This window comes from Zonotrichia leucophrys, unplaced genomic scaffold (genome assembly GCF_028769735.1).
Source record: "Zonotrichia leucophrys gambelii isolate GWCS_2022_RI unplaced genomic scaffold, RI_Zleu_2.0 Scaffold_44_408678, whole genome shotgun sequence".
Lineage (NCBI taxonomy): Eukaryota > Metazoa > Chordata > Aves > Passeriformes > Passerellidae > Zonotrichia > Zonotrichia leucophrys.
In genome coordinates, this window is record NW_026992249.1 from 357,876 (window position 1) to 367,160 (window position 9,285).

A 9,285-nucleotide genomic window follows, 5' to 3' on the forward strand; every position below is an offset into this window, starting at 1 on the left:
TACTTCCCCTCCCCTCACATCCAGCTCCAATTTCTCTTCTTGAAAACAGCTGCTCTCACACCAGAATAGCCTCTCCATTTTACCAGGCACCACCACTACCCCAGAGGCTATCACACCTTGATCTGCTGCTGTATTATAAGCATTCAGTATTCACTCAAATTGAGATTACTAAGGGCCGATTACTGCTTGGTAGCTAGAGACAAAGCAGGCTGACCCTTATGAGCTTCCCCTTACATAGCTCCACACCAAACCAGAAGTTTCTGTTCCACTAGACCGCATGTTCCTTTTGAAGGTAACCAAGCTACACGTCAATGCACCAAGCTCAAAGGTGCACCAGGTCCCTTTCTACATCCAGTTTCTTGCAGAAGGGTTTCTACCCGCTCACTTTTCTGCTACAATTTTCTTCAGCAACAATAGCAGACACAGAAGAACTTTCTTTTTTTTTGTTCTTTTTTAATGAAAAAAAGCCAGTCCAATAATAAAGCCCTGCGCTGACTTGCAATTCTCAACAAGCACACATAGTCGGGGTGAGGAAAGACCAAGTAGAAATGGTTAGCAGAAATCTCGAGTAACCTAGTGTTGCTGCCAATACATTACCGTCAGTGAATTCTGTAGCTGTGACTGCAACGCAGCTACCCTACCGCACCAGTGAGACAGCAATGGGGAAGGAGATAAAGAAAACATGAAACTAATACCCTACACAAGGCACAAATCAATAGTTTTTCACCTACTTGTTCCCTTCCCATGATGCCAGCCCACCTTTGGCCCAACTCGAGATTAGAAAGAGACCGAAAGATGCCTCCCTCCACCAGATGCACTTATCCGAAAGGTCCACTGCACCCCCCGCCCTTTCTTCACACCCACAAGGCCAAAGAACCAGGAGAAGCACAAATCCTCCAGGAGAGAACCCCCCCCCCCCAACCCAGCTATAACGAGATGAGAAATATGGAGAAGGGGGTGCAAGACTTCCTCTCCAGAATAGAAATGGGCAGAAAATGAACGCACTTCTCCCGACACCCACCAGGTGGGCTTCCCCTCCCCACACGAACCCGGACTGGGGCAGGAACTACCCGCACCCGCGGCCTACTCAGCGGCTCCTAACCGCGTCCCTGAGAAAACAGGAGGAAGGGGGAAAGGTGGTAATCTAGAACAGGACGAAGCTTCCCTCGGGCAACCGCCAGCATAAGTAGGGCAGAGCCACCTCCCCTCACGCCACCACCCTCATTGCCCCCGCAGCTGGGAAGGGGCAGAAAACCCGGCGAGGAAGGGCGATCCTAGCAGACACCCGCCGCAGGACAATAGCTCACACCAGAATGAGGAACCAGCCCTAGGCGGCAGACCCGTCCCAGGGCCTCAGACCGCTGAGGGTCCAACAGCCACCCCCAGACCGTTAAGATGAGAAAGGGCACTAGGCCTCCCTTGGGCGCGCAAGTCCACCGCAGCCACCACACGCACAGGGCAAGCAGCGAATAAAGGGGAAGATGCGCGCGTATTCCCGTCCAGCCGTTTCCCCCCCCCCCCCCTCCTCCGCTCCCGCAGGAGACAGCCCCGACCCCCCTAACGCGATACCTGCCCAATGTGCTCACAAAGCAGCAGTGGCACTCACCACCGTCACGTGACCACCTGCCTGGCTCCCCCTCCTTCCGCACACACACGTGAGGCCTCTCCCCCACCACGCGACATCACGTGACATCACATTACACTCTCCCCTTCCGGACACTTCACTCCTCACCAGCCCTTCTGTCTGCCCTGACACGCATATAGCCAGGGCTTTGCCCGTCCCCCCAAGCGCCCCCGCACAGCGGAGGGGTAGGCTAAACCCCTTCAAAGCTGCGCTGAGGGGAGGGGGTGTAGGGTGCATCTCCGTGAAGGGGTCTTCTCTGCACTGGCTCGTCGCCATTGCCGGCTACTCCGTGGACGGCTCTGAGAGAAGGCCGCAGCCGTTCCTAGGGTTGCTCCGTGGAGGGTTGATGCGTTGGCGGAGCCCGACCGGGAAGGGCATCTGCGGGGATGGGCAGCCCCACCTTAGCTCTCTGTCAGGCTGCGGGGAGACAAAGAGCACCCTAGAGAGCAACCTGGGCCATGGTGGGATGGGTTTAGGAACAGGGTGAACGTTCAGAATCATGGTTCAGTACCTCTCACTGGTCAAAGGAGCACTTTGAACTAGGAGCTCTGAGGTTTTTTGGCTTTACTTCTTTTAAAAAGTGGGCTTTATTTTCTGCCCCTCAGGATTTTGGCAGGAGTCATATCACAGATTAAAACTCATGCAGATTGCCAGATTATGTTTGTCAGGAAAATTAATCCATGATGTCAGAGATTTATGTCCAAAAAAGAGACAGTAGTCCTGTAACTTTATCTGAATAAAGGAAGAGGCCATGGGGCATTTCTCATGGGGGTCTCTCAAATTGCTGGAGGACACAGCCTCCTTTTTATCCTAATTTTCCAGCCAGATTTCCCTCTCTTTTTCTCCATTGACTGAGGTACTTGAGAGGTACCGACTTTCCAAATCGCTTAATACCTAAGACCCTCTTCTAATGTTCCTCCCCCCCTTCTTTTTCCCTAAGTCCAAGAATTTAGTATGGCCATGAGGGAGCAACAGTCTGTGTCAATTAGTGGAATTGCTATGGAATTGGTGGTCCCCCCCCATTGCTTCTTTCACCTATCAGAATCTAGCTTTATCTACCAGCAGGCCCACAATCTGTAAAGACACATCCCTCTCATTCCTTTCAATCCCCCCTCTTCTTATTTTATAAATAATTGTCTTAATTTTTTTCTTCCTAGATATTTTTTTGTGATTATTTGCAGTGACCTCATTTTCTGTCCTTTTGTAGCCATTTCTGGATCAGTAGGCATGGCTACTACTGCATCCCCTTGATCACATGCTGAATGAGCTGCACTATGTTGGGAATTTAGCTGACTAGAGACTGGAAAAGTACAAAACTGTGACTAATTCCAAGTCTTGCACCTGCTAGATAGCGTATCCTTGGGCCTAGCTGTAGTATGATAACAAATAGTGAAAGAGACATGAGAAAAGAGAGATGTAACCCCTAAGGAATGAGGAAGAGTTAATGGTATAGTTTAGCCAATAGATTGCTTGGCTTACAGAATATTCATAAGCTTATTATTTGCTGTATAAGTGTTTGATGCTTTCTTCAATAAACTGGACCTGTGATGAACCAGCTGGTGTCCTGGTCCCCTTCCTTCGACAGCACTAGACAAGGTATAATGCACGGTAAAAAGATTAGAGTTGCTATCGCACATAAGAGGAAAAACAGCATTGGTTCAACCCATAGTCCATGAAAACATGTCCATCTTTTCTCATGTGTTCTGTGTTTGGACTGGAACTGATGCCTTGAAAAGGCTGACCTGGAAAAGAGACTAGACAGAGCTAAGAGAATAAAGTAGGTATTTATTAAAAGGCCTTAAAAGGATGCACCTTGGGCAGAACAAGAGCCTGGCCAGAGCTACACTCAAGATGGACCCAAAATGGTCACAAAATGGATGACCGGTGTCCTGGTTTAGGGCAAATTTGGTAGAGAATCTCCAAAGGGGCCCCTCCAGAAAGCAAACCCACACAGCCCTTCCCCACAACCGGTTCGGGAAGAATTCCTCAGAGAGAAGTGGAAAGAACCTGTTTATTAAACAGGCACAGCACCCTCCAGCACACAAAATGAACAATACCAGATGATACCACTCTGAAAAAGGTGACAAATTCAGAAAGTCTCTCTCAGGGGTGGTCGCTCTATTCTCAGTCCCTCCAGCGCTGGGGCAGCTGCTGCGGGCCATAAGGGGCAAACTCTCAGTGTTTCCAGGTCCCAGTCCGGAGCAGGTTCGAGATGGTCGGAAAAAGGAGAGGAGAAACAGTCCAGGAAGAAATTTGGACTGTTTAGCTAAAGAGCAGAAGCAAAAAGCAAGCAGAAGCGAAGCAGAAGCAAGAGCAAAGCGAAAAGCAAAAGCAAAAAAAAAAAAAGCAAAAGCAGCCCTATGTACTGCCCTCTGTGTCCCGCCAGGCTGATAAGAAAAACCCAAACAAAACTTTCACTGTTCAGAGCCAGTCTTAAAGGCACAGAACATAATATCCAACATAAACAGAACACATGAATGGGGATACATGCATCATAACATCACTCTAGGACAACCGGTCACGAGGTTTCACACTTTTATACGTTTTGGTCCATTTACATACTGGGGTTAATTGTCCAATTACAGCTTCAGGTTATGACGTTCCATCCTCTTTGTTTTCTCTCTTCAGTTCTCTGTTGTCTATGCTTTTTGGGCCTGAAAGTTGTAACGGTTGTCCTTGGTCTCAAGCTGGAAAAGGATTGTTTTGTCTAACTACCCTGTGAAGAGAACTTATTGACACTTAATATGGAGCTCAGAGCTACACACCTAGGCAGCACAGAATCTGAGAGATATGAAAGCTAAAATTAAGGCATCAATGCATGAGCTTTCTTAATTTTTTTAATCTGTTTTACTACTTTTCCGTTGTCATCTATTTTCTAACAGATATTTCAGTAATTTAATTTTTCATTAACTTCTGCTAATAGATCATATACTTTGATTCCTATCTGATTTTCCTGAGCTTGTTGTAGTAAAAAAAGAACAATTGTGTAATATACCCCACATAATATATCCCTGACCAGTTTGGAGGTAACCTGCAAAAGCATGTTCATCACAAATCCAACAATGCCTTTTCAAAATCCAGGTTCCATTGGCAAAGGGGCTTTTCCATTTTTCATCATGATTTGGTGGGTCAAAATACAGCTTGCTTCCTGGGCCTAACAATCCACCAACAATATCTGCCCCACCATAAGAATCACAGTATTTGCATTTCCTAGCTCCCACATTAGGTTTCCTGCCGTAGCCCACCGGAGCCCAGGCTAGCTCTTAGAACTCCAGCGCTGCGCCAGGAGTGGGGAACTGCCTCGGTATGGGGATTTACCAGAGGCAGAACCTTTAGAGCCACTTGCTCTACGGTGCCAGATACAAGCCATGACAGGGACCAGGCAAAGGAGAAAGGAAGAGGCTCTCCATCTTGAAGTTCCACAAGGAAGAGTTTATTCCAAGTAAAGGGAACAGAAGGAAAAAGCACTAAACACTATTGGCCAAGGGGTTTTATACAGATACAACTCAGGGGGTGGATACAAACAGCTAACCAATAGGGAATCCTCAGGGGAGGAAGGAGGGGATTGCATCAAGTGTCTGGGGCCAGTTGGGGTAGGAGGGGAGGGGTCACATGGGCCAATGAGGCTTCAAGGAATACGGGAATTCCAAAGGGGTGGTGTAGTCAGGGATTGGCCCAAGGTGAGAGTGGCAGGGAAGGTTCTGGAACAAAAAGGGCCTAGGTTGCCTTGACAGGCAGGGAAAGAACTGGAACAAGGAACAAGGGGCGGGGAATGACATGAGGATCTTTGAGGGAGGGTAAAACCTAGGGGTAAACCAACTTGGGGAGAACATGGGGATACAACAGAATAAACCACTTAACAAGGAATCAATAACATAAATTCAAACCACAACAGTTTCCACCTACAGTTACATCCCAGATCTGTTTTGTTAGATCTGGACCAGAAATTATTAAAAAAGATTCGAGTTCCATTTCGGTGTTTCCACTTTCACTGATAATCACGGACAATGTGTCCTAATTGTGGAATTATCTCAGGAGGAGCTTGAAAATAAGGGATCAAAAAACCTTTTCCTCCCCACTGCTTTAGAGCCTTCAAAATCTCTTCAGTAATTATGGTAGGAACACCTTACCCAGTGTCCTGGGGTGACGTTATGATTCTTCTATCCCCATTCATCTGTTCTGTGCCTTTAAGACTGGCTCTGAAGAGTGGAAGATTTGTTTGGGTTTCTCTTATCAGGGACACAGAGACAAGCGGTACATAGGGCTGTTTTTTCACTTCTGGCTTCTGCTTGCTGCTTTTGCTTGCTCTCTTTTTCTGCTCTTGCTTCTGCTCTGCTTTCTCCTCTGCTTATTAGCTAAACATGCTGCTTTTGCTTGCTCTCTTTTTCTGCTCTTGCTTCTGCTCTGCTTTCTCCTCTGCTTATTAGCTAAACAGTCCACATTGCTTCCTGGACTGTTTCTCCTCTCCTGTTTCTGTGACCATCTCGAACCTGCTCCGGACTGGGACCCGGGAACACCGAAGGTTCGTCTGCAGCAGCTGGCCCAGCGCCGGAGGGACTGAGAACAGAGCAACCACCCCTGAAAGAGACTTTCTGATTTTGTCATCTTTCTCAAAGCGGTGTCATCGGGTATTGTTCATTTTGTGTGCTGGGGGGTGCTGGGTGTCCTGGGGTGACGTTATGATGCTTGTATATCCCCATTCATCTGTTCTGTGCCTTTAAGACCGGCACTGAAGAGTGGAAGTTTTGTTTGGGTTTCTCTTATCAGGACACAGAGACAAGCAGTACACAGAGCTGGATTTTTTTACTTCCAGCTTTGGGCTTGCTGCTTTTGCTTGGCCTCTTTTTCTGCTCTTGCTTCTGCTCTGCTTTCTGCCTCTGCTTACTAGCTAGTTCTAGCTAAACAGTCCACATTGCTTCCTGGACTGTTTTTCCTCTCCTGTTCCTGTGACCATCTCGAACCTGCTCCGGACTGGGACCCGGGAACACCAAGGGTTCGGCTGCAGTGGCTGGCCCAGCGCTGGAGGGACTGAGAACAGAGCAACCACCCCCGAAAGAGACTTTCTGATTTTGCCATCTTTCTCAGAGCGGTGTCATCGGGTATTGTTCATTTTGTGTGCTGGGGGGTGCTGGGTGTCCTGGGGTGACGTTATGATGCTTGTATATCCCCATTCATCTGTTCTGTGCCTTTAAGACCAGCACTGAAGAGTGGAAGTTTTGTTTGGGTTTCTCTTATCAGGACACAGAGACAAGCAGTACACAGAGCTGGTTTTTTTTACTTCCAGCTTTGGGCTTGCTGCTTTTGCTTGCTGCTTTTGCTTGCTCTCTTTTTCTGCTCTTGCTTCTGCTCTGCTTTCTGCCTCTGCTTATTAGCTAGTTCTAGCTAAACAGTCCACATTGCTTCCTGGACTGTTTCTCCTCTCCTGTTCCTGTGACCATCTCGAACCTGCTCCGGACTGGGACCCGGGAACACCAAGGGTTCGGCTGCAGTGGCTGGCCCAGCGCCGGAGGGACTGAGAACAAAGCAACCACCCCCGAAAGAGACTTTCTGATTTTGCCATCTTTCTCAGAGCGGTGTCATCGGGTATTGTTCATTTTGTGTGCTGGGGGGTGCGGGGCCAGTCAAATAAACAGGTTCTTTCCACCTCTCTCCGAGGAATTTTTTCCCGAACCGGTTGGGGGGAGGGGCCGTGTGGGTTTCGCTTTCTGGAGGGGCCCTCCTTTGCAGATTCTTTAACAAATTTGCCCTAAACCAGTACAAATCTTTGGCGCCCAACGTGGGGCAGAGAGAGAGAGTGGAAAAACCCTGTTTTGACTGCATTTTGGCTGCTATTACTCTGTGTTCGTTTAAATCAGCTAATAGCCATGCTTTTTGGATTCATAATGTCTGTTGGGGTGAAGGTTTGCATGCATTTCTGGTCCCTAGGGTTTTTTGAGATTTTAATACCTCTCTGGTCCCTAGGCTTATTTTCCTATCCAGAAATAGCTTTAGTATTGCCCCTAATACGTAGTTTTTACATCAGAGGGGCTGTGACCAGAATAGCTATCCTGCTGGGTTTGGTGGCAATAATGTGCAAGAAGTTTATAAACATGCTGGGGTCTGCTCCAGATATGAATGGTTCATGGCTATGGTTATGCATCCAGTTTGTCGCAGGAGGAGCAGGAGGGAATGAGGTTTTTCAGCCTCTGCTTTCCTCCTTCTCCTATGAATCAGTTGCATCACTAGTGAAGGATGTTCAGTTTCCCCTCAATGTTAAAGAAACCATCTTCCTGGTATTCAATCTGGTAACCTTCCTCTATACAGCCTGCTGCTTCTCTAGAATGAGGGCTGAGATTTCTAGACGGGCTGATGAGACCCCTGACTCAGGAGTAAACCCTGGTGTGGAAAATCCTAAGTGGTGTGGGAAATGGGAGGATATGGGCCAAATCCTGAAGGAATTCTCTGACCCTATAGTGTGGGATTTTCCCCATGAACAAATTCAGAACCCAGCTGAGGTGGGGAAATATCTGAAAGAGAAGTACCAGGATGAGTCTAAGGAGAGGAAGGTCGTTGCAGTGAGCTGGGCCCTGGCATATGCTTATCGCACACTGCTAGATACTCTAGGGCAGCAGACAGAGGCAGGGGGGCAGGGAGATAAATCAGCAACTGTCCCGGTGACTCAGGCTGTAGCTAACACTCCAGGCTCGAAGCCAGCAGCTAAACCCATGGCTGTTGCTACCAGCACTAGAAGTGGGAAATGCACAGCCAAGACCAATCGACCAGTGGACGATGATGATGATGATGCAGGAGAAGGAACCTCAGTGCCTCCTGACGTAAAGTCAGGAGTCAAAGCAGCAGGTGCAAGATCAGATGCTAATACTGAGTCCTTCTCCCTGAAGGACCTTCGTGGCCTACGGAAGGATTACACTCGAAGGTCTGATGAATCCATAATTAGTTGGCTGGTCCGTCTCTGGGATGCTGCAGGCGAGGCTACCGTTCTGGATGGCACTGAAGCCAGGCATTTGGGATCCCTGTCACAGGATACTGTCATAGACCAAGGAATGATGAGGGGGGCTAACTCTCACAGCCTCTGGGAACGGGTCCTAAGAAGTGTGGCAGAAAGACACCTGTGTGCAGACGATCTCTATATGCAGCAGACTCAGTGGAAGACAATAGAGCAAGGGATCCAACGCCTGAGAGAAATGGCCGTGGCTGAGATTATCTTCTCAGATGATGTAACAACTAGGAACCCAGATTTAGTACCATGCATGTCTGTGATGTGGCGAAAACTCGTACGACTCGGGCCACAAGAATAAGCTTCTGCCTTAGCCATCATGAAGAGGGATGAGAGGGGTGAGACTGTGCTTGACATGGCAAGGAAGCTCCGAGCATATGCAGATGCTGTACATGGCCCGACACATGCCAGAATCGCAGCGGTAGAAACACGTCTGCAGAACTTAGAGGATAAGATAGAGGAGAACCATAAGAAGCTTAGAGAGGAGATTAAAGAAGACCTTCTCCAAATTTCAGCAGTACAGATCCGAGGTTCCGGTATCCAAGGCAGACGTTTCCCAGATGGTGAGAGAAGATACACCGCACGAGCTGAGCTGTGGTTTTACCTGCGTGATTGTGGGGAAAACATGAGAAGGTGGGATAGGAAACCTACCGCTGTTTTAGCACGA

The 9,285-nt window shown here is 48.3% G+C and overlaps 1 protein-coding gene across 6 annotated transcripts in view; it reads right to left on the reverse strand.

Moving 5' to 3' along the window:
- The window catches only part of LOC135460424 (ubiquitin-associated protein 2-like), a 211,888-nt gene extending 210,231 nt beyond the window's left edge, over positions 1 to 1,657 (reverse strand). For 5 of the 6 annotated variants that reach the window (XM_064737240.1, XM_064737241.1, XM_064737239.1 and 2 more), the window contains exon 1: positions 1,570 to 1,657. The gene's annotated coding sequence lies outside the window, so the exon portion shown is untranslated. The remainder of the gene's footprint in view (positions 1 to 1,569) is intronic. The other variant, XM_064737237.1, reaches the window with a different exon arrangement.
- Between the last annotated feature and the right edge of the window lie 7,628 nt (positions 1,658 to 9,285).